Source organism: Macrotis lagotis, chromosome 1 (assembly GCF_037893015.1).
Source record: "Macrotis lagotis isolate mMagLag1 chromosome 1, bilby.v1.9.chrom.fasta, whole genome shotgun sequence".
Taxonomy (NCBI): Eukaryota; Metazoa; Chordata; class Mammalia; order Peramelemorphia; family Peramelidae; genus Macrotis; species Macrotis lagotis.
The window spans coordinates 418,233,753-418,244,752 of NC_133658.1; the positions used below are offsets into that span (position 1 = coordinate 418,233,753).

Here is an 11,000-nt window from a genome sequence, read left to right on the forward strand (position 1 = left end):
TTGATTCTTGGTTACATTCTAAGCTCTTTTGCCTTCTGGAATATTATATTCCAAGCCCTATGAGCTTTTAATGTAGTTGCTGCTAAGTCCTGTGTAATCCTGACTGAAGCTCCATGATATTGGAACTGTGTCCTTCTGGCTGCTTGTAATATTTTCTCTTTGACCTGGGAGTTCTGGAACTTGGCTATAATATTCCTGGGGGTTGTTTTTTTTGGATCTCTTTCTCGGGGAGATGGGTGAATTCTCTCCATTTCTATTTTGCCCTCTGCTTCTAAGATATCAGGGCAATTTTCCTGTAGTAATCCTTTGAAAATGATGTCAAGGCAGAGGGCGCCACGGTAGGTGCAGAGGCTCAGGGCAGTGGTTCCAGGGGACCCTGCGGGGGCTTCCCAGGCCAGAAGCCACAGGTCCTGGGGACCCCTCGTCTTGTGCCCCGTGAGCTCATGGAGAATAAGACTCTTTGTCTGTCTAGCTCTGTTGCTTATTCAGAAACACTTCCTAATGTGTTTCCCAGAATACCCTGGTCATGGACCCAAAGCTTCGAGTTGTGCCAGAGGGAGGATGCTTAGAATACCTGCAAGCATTGGTCACTGAGTTCCAGGAGACAGCAAGCCAAGAAGCTAAGGAGCAGGTCCTGGCCAATCTAGCAAACTTTGCCTATAACCCCAACAACTACCAGTATCTATGAGACCTTCAAGTGTTGGACCTATTCCTTGATGTACTGAGCAAGGACAGCAATACCTTAGTGGAATTTGCCATTGGTGGGCTCTGCAACCTGTCTGGATAAAGTCAACGAAGAGTATATTCTGCAGATGGGAGGTATCAAACCCATCATCAACTGCCTGTCCAGCTCCAATGAAGAGACAGTCATGTCTGCAGTCACAACACTCATGTACCTGAGCACATCCCAATCCATCCAGGAGCTCGCTACCCTGCCTGTGGTAGAATGCATGCTATGCTTCTCCCTCTCCGCAAATAAAGAGACTTAGCAATTTGGCTACCATCTTCCTAGAAGACTACTGCTCCCCTAGTCAGGTGGAAGAAGCCCAGAATCTGAGTGCACATACTGCCATGGGCATCCCACTCCCCAAAGACTGATACTGTACCAGGAAGGTTTGTGCACACTCTCAGGAACCCTGGGTTATCAGCCAGCCTCCAGTTGGAGAGGCTCTTTAGACCACTTTAAATTGGGCTAGAAGGGAAAAAAGGTCATAAGACTCTGCAGGGGGGGAAATGTGTCATCCAGTAATAAAGCTGATTAGGGGCTCTGAAGGGGAGGCCTTGGAAGGGGAATCTGTTCAGATGAGATGTGGTGCTATTGGCAGCAGATAGTGGCCAAGGTTTTGTGCCTTTCAGGCTGCAGGATTTGGCTCATAATATATAGAATCCCTTAAAATGTCCAAGGTCTAACTACAAATCACTGAAATGAATGCCATACAGCAACCATCAAATAACCAGAAGTGATAAAGGGTAAAAGATAAAGGACCAACTAGCTCCTGAACTCTAGTGCTACCTCTGCCTGATGGGTAGCTTTGTGATCTTGGTTAAATAAGGCATTTAACATCCATGAGTCTAAATTTTTCCATATACAAAATGGATATAATGATTGTCATCGTAAAATTCAAATAAGATTGTGCTCCAGAGCACAGATTCAAGAGTAGGAAAGATCAGGTATCATACCAGTGGTTTATGCTACTCTCAGCTTGATGTAAAATCATCTTTGTTAAAGGGCTGTTGGAATGGCTAAATCTTCAAGCTCATATGAGCATCAAAGACATCCAGGGAAGCAGCCTGTCAAGTTCATATTTACATACAAGACCTTCACCTTGAATGGATTGCTACATATTGTTGCATAATTACTGCCTGTGCTTGTTGAGATTTGAGGCCATGGGTGGTTGTATATTTCTGCCTCTCCTTTAAATACAAATTTTATTTAAAAAAAAAATAATGATGTCAAGGGGTGGCTAGGTGGCACAGTGGATAAAGCACTGGCCCTGGAGTCAGGAGTACATGGGTTCAAATCCAGTCTCAGACACTTAATAATTACCTAGCTGTGCGGCCTTGGGCAAGCCACTTAACCCCATTTGCCTTGCAAAAACTTTTTAAAAAATGATGTCAAGGCTCTTTTCCTGATCATGACATTCAGGTATTCCATTAATTTTTAAATTATCTTTCCTAAATCTGTTTTTTCAATGAGATGTTTCACATTTTCTTCTAATTTTTCATTCTTTTGTTTTTGAAGTATTGTGTCCTGATTTCTCATAAAATCAGCAACCTCCCTCAGTTCTATTCTTTCTCTGAAGGATTTGTTTTTCTCAGAGAGCTTTCTTATCTCTTTTTCCATCTGGCCAAATCTGCTTTTTAAAGCATTCCTCTCCTCAATAACTTTTTGAACTATTTTATCCATTTGACTTATGCTGGTTTTTAGCATGTTATTTTCTTCAGCATTTTTTTTGGATTTCCTTGACTAAGATGCTGACTTCATTTTCATGTTTTTCCTGCATCTTTCTCATTTTTCCCAATTTTTCTTATATCTCCGTCACCTGATTTTCAAAGTCTTTTTTGAGCTCTGTCATAGTCTGAGCCCAATTTCTGTTTTTCTTGGAGTCTTTAGATACAGGAGCTTGTACTTCTTCATCTTCAGACTGAGTGTTTTGATCCTTCTTGGGATCACAGGCAAAGTATTTCTCAGTGGTGTTCCTCTTTTTTCTCTGCTTACTCATCTCTCCAGCCTGTGCCTGGTTTTGGGTTGCTTCCTGAGCTTTTGAGTATTATTGGGACACCCCCACAAGGATCTCCATGTGTGAGGCTCTGTCTTCCCTCCTGGTTTGTGAATGACCATAAGTGCCTCTCTCTGCCACGGGGCTGAGGTGGGGGGTCCCTGCTGTTCTATGGGGGGGCCTAGACTGCGATCAGCATCTGAATGTGGTCAGAGCCCCAGAGTCGTGTTCCAGGGACAGAGAACAGAGCTCTGCAGTCTCTCAGCTCCCTCCCTAGGCTCAGCACTCATGACCTGGGGGCTCCTGCTTACCAGCTTCTGCTTCCAGTTTCTGGATCTGGGCTGTGGCGACCATGCTGATCACTGTGTGCCCTCAGGGCTGAGCTTCACGTGCTCACTCTGGCAGAGGTCCATGGTAATCCCCCAAGTTGTACCCACTACTACCCAGGTTGTAGGTCAGGAAACCTCTGCTGCTGGGAGCCGTGGCTCCCAGCACCCTAGGGCTGCCTCCGGGAGGCTGAAGTTCCTTCGCTCTGGCAGGTCACCCCTCCGACCCGTGGAGCCAAGCCTTTCTGCTCTTTTCCAGGTTACCTTGGGTTGGAGAACTGCCTCATTGGGTCCCTCTGTGGATTTTGTCTCTCAAAAATGTAGAGTCCTTAGCTTATAAGTTTTAAGAGAGAGCACCTAAGAGAAGATCCTCTCTTGTCACCATCTTGGCCCTGCCCCTCCTCATCTGCTTTTTTTAATATTTTTTAAAGTTTTTTTGTGTGTCTTCTTTACCAGACTATTTATTTTTTCATGATATTCTTGCATCACCCTCATTTCTCTTCCCAATTTTTCCACTACATCTCTTACCTGATTTTCAGAATCCTTTTTGAGCTTTTTCATGACTTGAAACCAATTCATATTTTCTTCGGGTTTTTTTTTTTTGCAAGGCAAATGGGGTTAAGTGACTTGCCCATGGCCACACAGCTATGTAATTATTAAGTGTCTCAGGCCGGACTTGAACTCAGGCACTCCTGACTCCAGGGCTGGTGCCCTATCCACTGTGCCACCTAGCTGCCCCCCAATTCATATTTTTCCTTGGAGGTTTTGGATGTAGGAACTTTAACTTTGTTATCTACCTATGAGTATTTTGATCTTTGTTGTCATCATAGTAACTTTCTATGGTCAATTTTTTTTTGTTCTTTGGTCATTTTCCCAGCCTACTTCTTGACTTTTAGGTCTTTGTTATAGTATGACTCTGCTTCCAGGATGGAGGCTGCACTATTCCAAGCTTCAGGGATTTTGTGCAGCAGTTTTGAAAGACACTTCTAGGGACCTCTTACGTTTTCAATTCCTCAAACGTGGTATGATTTAAGGAGAAGTGTGTTTACTATTCTCCTTACACCTGTGCTCTGGTCTGTGAGCTACCACAAGCTTTTCTGCCCTGAAATTGTGACAAGAGTTCCTTCTTCTCTGGTGTGCTAAATCTTCTCCTCACACTAGAGTGCTATCAGGACTGTGACCCAATTCCAAGTATCCACAAAGCAACAGAGTCCTGCCTCAATACTAGTAAAGTGATTTCTTTAAATCACCTTCTAAGGGGGCAGCTAGGTGGCAGTGGATAAAGCACCGGCCTTGGAGTCAGGAGTACCTGGGTTCAAATCTGGTCTCAGACACTTAATAATTACCTAGCTGTGTGGCCTTGGGCAAGCCACTTAACCCCATATGCCCTGCAAAAACATACATACATACATACATAAATAAGTAAATAAATAGATAAGTAAGTAAATCAATCAATCAATCACCTTCTGACCGTTCAACCCCCTTATTGTCTGTAATGAAAACTTGTAAAATTTTCCATTCGGTTCTGACCTTTTCTTCACAAATACCTTAGTCATTTAGTTTAGTTTATTAAATATTCATTTTTCCCATTCAAGATAACAGCCAGCTTTTCTGGGTAAGTTATTCTCAGTTGTAAGCCCAGATCCTTTCCTCTTTGCAATATGCTATTCCTTGTCCTTTGGTCTTTTAATGTAGGAACAACTCACTTTCTCTGCCATGGAATACAAACCAGAGACTTAGCAAGTGGTCACAGTCAGTTATCCTGACTGTAGTTTTAAGTTGTTGAGTTTTTTCCTAGTTGCTTGTAATAATTTTTCCTTGATCTGGGAACTTTGAAACTTAGCTATGATATTCTTGTGAGTTTTCATCTTGGATCTCTTTCAAATGATATTCAGTCAATTATTTTAATTTCGATTTACTCTCTCATCCTACAACTTCAGAACAATTTTTCTAAATAATTTCATGAAGAATTGTGTCAAGTGGGGTGGCTAGGTGGCGCAGTGGATAAAGCACCAGCCCTGGAGTCAGGAGAACCTGAGTTCAAATCCAGCCTCAGACACTTAATAATTACCTAGCCATGTGGCCTTGGGCAAGCCACATAACCCCATTGCCTTGCAAAAAAATAAAAAAAGAATAGTATCAAGACTTTTGTTTTAAAAATCATAACTTTGAGGATGGCTAGGTGGCCCAGTGGATAGAGTACAAGCCCTGGAGTCAGCAGTCCTTGAGTTCAAATCTGGCCTCAGACACTTAATAATTACCTAGCTGTATGGCCTTGGGCAAGCTACTTAACTCCATTTTCCTTGCAAAACTCTAAAAACATAAATCATAACTTTCAATTAATCCAACAATTCTTAGATTGCCTCTCCACAATCTATTCACCAGGTAGTCTTTTTCTTGTTTTTTTGTTTTGTTTTGTTTTTAGGTTTTTGCAAGGCAAATGGGGTTAAGTGGCTTGCCCAAGGCCTGTTTTCTGAGCTCTATTCTGCCCATGAATCACAATCATGCCCCCAGCAATACTGTCACCATAAACACTCTTGTTCCCTTATGGACTTTCTGGAGGATACAAGCTTGAGCTCACCTCTCTGCCTTGGAATCCAAACCAGAGATTTAACAAGTGGCCACAGCAAGCAGGGTTCCCAATCTTTGTGACCACACTCACTTTGTATGCTTGCTTCTCCTCACCTTAGTCATAGCCTAGGACTGAGTGTGGTAGGTTACAACTGGGGCTGGAATCCACATAGGTGAAAGATGCTCTACAGTGTTGCTACATTGTCCATGAGGGAAAAATCACTGAAGCTGAGGTTGCCATGTGATAAAGCTTACCCCCTTCCCTTCTCATTGCTTGTTGATTTTACTATCCCCAGGCTTTGCCATTTGTTGATTAACCAGTATCTGCCCAAAAGAATTTTCACTATAATCAGACTAAACACCACATCTGGAGTTTGGGTCTTTCTCAAGTTGTCTTATATGGACAACTGCTTTGCCCAAACCTTTTTTTTTGTTTGTTTTTGCAAGGCAGTGGGGTTAAGTGACTTGCCCAAGGCCACACAGCTAGGTAATTAAGTATCTGAGGTCAAATTTGAAGTCAGGTCCTCCTGACTCCAGGGCTGGTGCTCTATCCACTGTGCTACTTTGCTGCTTCCATTTCCCCAACTTTAATTATTTCTGCCACTCAAAGTTAACAGTGAGTCATTATTTTATATTGTTTCTATGGAAGTTTAGGAGAGTCAGGTAATTTCCTGCTTTGTTCTACCATCTTCCCAGATTCTTCCTCTTTTTTAAATCTTTCAAAGTTGCTTTACTTACTCTGCATCATCAGTTCATACAAGTTTTTCCATGTTTATCTGAATTCATCCATTTTGTTGTTTCTTATGGATATTATATTCCAGTTGTCATAATTTGTTCAGCCAATCCCCAAATGATGAACATCCACTTTGCTTTCACATATAAAGTAAAACATTAAAAAAGGATTGTACTTGAAACTGAATTTTTATACTATTGAACTTGCTTTTAAAATATATATATAGGTGTTGGTGATTACTTGAGTTCAAATCAGACCTCAGACACTTAATAATTACCTAGCTGTGTGGCCTTAGGCAAGCCACTTAACCCTATTTGCCTTGCAAAAAACCTAAAAACAACAAACAAAAAATATATATGTATAAAAATTCCAATACATATATTGAAAGCATATTTAAAATCCGTCATTCACAGTTGCTCTTCTTTTTGAACTTTTTTCTATTCTGTGCCTTTTAAAAAATTTTTCAATGACCCTCTTTTCATTTCTTTACATTATCTTTGCTAACCTATCTTTCCCCTCAAAATCTGGCCTCAAATTAAAAGCAGGAAAGAAAAATTCCTTGTAACAAATGACTATAGTCAAGGAAAACAAATCAAAACACTGGCCATGTCCAAAAATATGTGTCTCTTTTGTGCCTTGAGTTCATTCCCTTTCTGTCACGAAGTGGGCAATTTGATTTCTGTCCTCCTTTGCAGACATAGTTGATTACTGATTTAATCAGAGTTTGTAAGTGCTTTTTTTCTTTACAATGTTGCTAATTTTATAAATTACTCTGTTTACCTGCTCTGTGTCCATTCATACAAACCTACCCAGGATCCTCTAAAATCATCATCTTATTTTCTTATAGCACAATAATATTCCATTACATTCCTAATTCACAATTTGTTCAAACATTCCTCACTTGATTAACTTTATTTCCATTAAAGGTTCATTTTTCCAAGTAGCCTTGGCTTGATGGTCTTTTGGAATATATGCATTCCCAATTATCTTCTGGTTTACAGAAGTAGCATCTTGTGTATGTGTACAAATATATCAGAGATCATATTTTCTTTTCTTTTTTTTGTTTTTTGTAAGGCAGTGGGGTTAAGTGACTTTCCTAAGGTCACACAGCTAGGTAACTATTAAGTGTCTGAGGTCACATTTGAACTCAGGACCTCCTTAATCCAGGGCCAGTGCTCTATTCACTGCACCACCTGACTCTACCTTACATTTTCTTTTAATTTTTTCCATCTTGATTTTGTTTACAGAGTTTTTTGGTTGGTCAATTTTAATTTTTTAAAAGTATATTACTGGGGCAGCCAGGTGGCGTAGTGGATAAAGCATTGGCCTTGGAGTCAGGAGTACCTGGGTTCAAATCTGATCTCAGACACTTAATAATTACCTAGCTGTGTGGCCTTGGGCAAGCCACTTAACCCCATTTGCCTTGCAAAAACCTAAAAAAAAAAAAAAGTATATTACTTAGGTGAGGTTTAACAATTTTTGTTCAAAGTTATTCATTTGCCTTCCAATCCTTTCATCCAGAACTTTTACTTCATTTTTTTTATTTCTTGTCTCTTTTTTTTTTCCCAATAATTCACGTAGAAAATTCTTTAAGTATCTGCTTACAATTGTTATAATTAATTCCTCCTTTTAGGTTACATTTATGAATGTTTGGGATCTAGAAAAATTCTTTACTGTGGTTATTGCCTTCTATTTTGCTTCTTGAATTGGGCCTTTGTTTCCTCTGATTTAATTTGGAGTGGGGATGGTCTTGGTTTTGATCTATGTCTTCTAAGTTATGCTGACTTCCACTTCCTGAAGTGTATCTATGCTGAATAATGATAGCCCTCATAGATCTTTGAGATACAATGTTTGCATTCTCAGGTCAACTTTGGTATCCTAGGACATAATATTAGATATCTTGGAGCTCCTGGGTCTGGAGTGTCTCACTCTTGAGTGTTGCTGTTCCTAGTTGCCTTCAGGTATTAATGCTGTGGGTTACAATTACTCTCTGACTTTCTCCCGAGAACCTTCCTCTCTTACTGCCTGCGAAACCTTGAAAATTATAAGTGCCATGTCTTCCCAGGAAGCTTCCATCTTGTTTTCCTTACTAGCACCAGCTTTTCTAGCAGTCCCCCTTTCCCATGGGTTTCCTGGCTCTTGTGTGTGGGTGTGTGGTCTGTGTGTGTGTCTGGGGGTCTGTGTGTAAATAGTCCTGGGATAGATGAAGTCATTTATTAATATTGGATTTCTCAATCGTTATTCAGTCTGGAGTTTTTGTTGGAATAGAGATGTAGAAGTTAGTATTCTTGCCTCTGTTCAAGAAGCTATCTTGTTCATAAGTCTACTCTTCCATTTTTAAAGCCCCTTACAACTTGCTATCAACTTATCTTCCTCATTTTATATTATCCACTTTTCATACTGTACAATGAAGATAAATAGACCTTCTTTTTGAAAATGAGTTCTTAATGTATTCTAGCTTTTTGTGCATCACAGATTTCACCCAGGTGTGTAAGTGTATTTATGCATTTGCGTGTTTTGTTTTCTTAATCACAAAAAGAATCTAAATTCCCAGAGGACAAGAGCTGTTGTTGTTGTTGTTGTTGTTGTTGTTTTGCAAGGGAAATGGGGTTAAGTGACTTGCCCAAGGCCACACAGCTAGATTAAGTGTCTACTGAGGTGGAATTTAAATTCCAGTACTCAGGACTCCAGGGCCAGTGCTCTATCCACTTAGTGCCCCAGGGTCTGTTTTTCATTTTGTATTTATGTCCTCAAATCCTTCCATATAGTAGGCATTTAATAAATGTTCCTTGGTTTGGGTTGAATTATAAGTAATGATCTTAGTATAATTGTCCTCCCAGGCTTGTTGTAAATTAGACACTATTTCTGAGAAATAGAATATAGCAGGACTGGGAGCCTGAATAGAAATGCCAAAGAAAAGAGTCCCTCTGGGGGAATTTTACTTTCAATTTAAGGAATTGAGTTGGGCAGCCAGAGAAAGGAAAGGCAAAGAACAACTGCATATTCTAGTGACATGCATAAAGAACAACAAAAAGGTAGACCTCTCTCTCTAGTGTTGGCTTCAAATCCCAACTGGGCTAGGATGGATCAGTTCACCTATTTTGGTTTCAGTTTGCTCATCAATACAATGAAGTCTATTCCAGGTGATTTATACTATAAATATAAAATAAATTAAGTTATAAAATTGTGGACCTGGAGTCAGAAAAACCTGAGTTCTAATCTAGCCTCAGACACTTCCACTTATGCGACTGTCTGCAAAGTCATTTAACTCCTATTTGCCTCAGTTTCTTCATCTGTAAAATGGGGACAATAATAACAGCCTTTGTTTCCCAGGATTGTCATGAGGATCCAGTTGTAGCCAGTGGCTACTTGGGTTTGGTTCTGCTGAGGGGGAATCATGGTTGAGATTCGGGAAAGCCAGGGTGGAAATAAAACAAAAACTTATTAAAAAGGTTACAAGACAGGGCTAGGGGGAGAGAGAGAGAGAGAGAGAGAGAGAGAGAGAGAGAGAGAGAGAGAGAGAGAGAGAGAGAGAGAGAGAGGAGAGACAGAGAGACAGAGAGAGACAGAGACAGAGACAGAAAAATGCTTAGCTGTTCTCTCTCTCCCCCTCTTCTGTCTCTGTCTCCTTCTCTCTGTCTCTCTCTCTCTTCTGTCTGTGTCTCTGTCTCTCTCTCTGACTCTCTCCTCTCTCTTCTCCCTCTCTCTCTCTCCTCTCTCTTCTCTCTCTCTCTTCTCCTTCTCTCTCTCTCCTCTCTCTTCTGTCTCTGATTCTCTTCTCCTTCTGTCTCTCCTCTCTTCTCTCTTTCTGACTCTCTCCTCTCTCTTCTCCTTCTCTCTCTCTCTCCTCTCTCTTCTCTCTCTCTCCTCTCTCTTCTGTCTCTGATTCTCTTCTCCTTCTGTCTCTCTCCTCTCTTCTCTCTGACTCTCTCCTCTCTCTCCTCTCTCTTCTTCTCTCTCTCTCTCTCTCTCTGTCCTCTTCTCTCTCTCTCTCTCTCTCTCTCTCTCTCTCTCTCTCTCTCTCTCTCTCCTCTCTCCGTCCCTTCCTATGTCTTGTAACCTTTTTAATGAAGTTTTGTTTTATTTCCACCCTGGCTTTCCCGAATCTCAATCGTGATTCCCCCTCGGCAGAACCGAACCCAAGTAGCCGGCGGCCACGTAAAGCTGCCACTGTCAAGCAATCAGCACAGTGTCTAACTCGTATCAAGTGTCAGCAGTCCTTAGCATTTCTAGCTCTCTAATTCATCACCATTATCATCCTCTGCTTATTATTTTCGGTTCTAATTCCTCCCAACGCTAATCCATCACCATCATTTCTAGCTCATTATCCTTACAGCTCTAATTCATCACGTCCATTATTTCCCTCCTCCCCTCCCCCTCCCCCCCTCCCCCTCCCCCTCCCCCTCCCCTCCTCCCCCTCCTCCCCCTCCCCCCCCCCGCAGGTAAGCCTTCCTTTCTCACTGTCACTCCGGCCATTGCTTCCCAGCTCCGAAGGCCCGGGGCCTCCAGCTCACGCGGAAGGAAGGGGCGGCCCGGGCGGCCCCCAGCCCCGCCCCGAGGGAGGGAACTCCCTTGGCGCCTCAGGCGCTTCCTGTTTGGCTGGGCCCGGGACTTCTCGAGTTCCCGCCCCCCGCCTGCCCCGCCCCTTTC

At 41.8% G+C, this 11,000-nt stretch overlaps 1 pseudogene; it reads left to right on the forward strand.

Moving 5' to 3' along the window:
• The first annotated feature begins 515 nt into the window (after positions 1-515).
• Positions 516-1,098, forward strand: LOC141506338 (armadillo repeat-containing protein 7 pseudogene; annotated as a pseudogene).
• Positions 1,099-11,000: the final 9,902 nt, after the last annotated feature.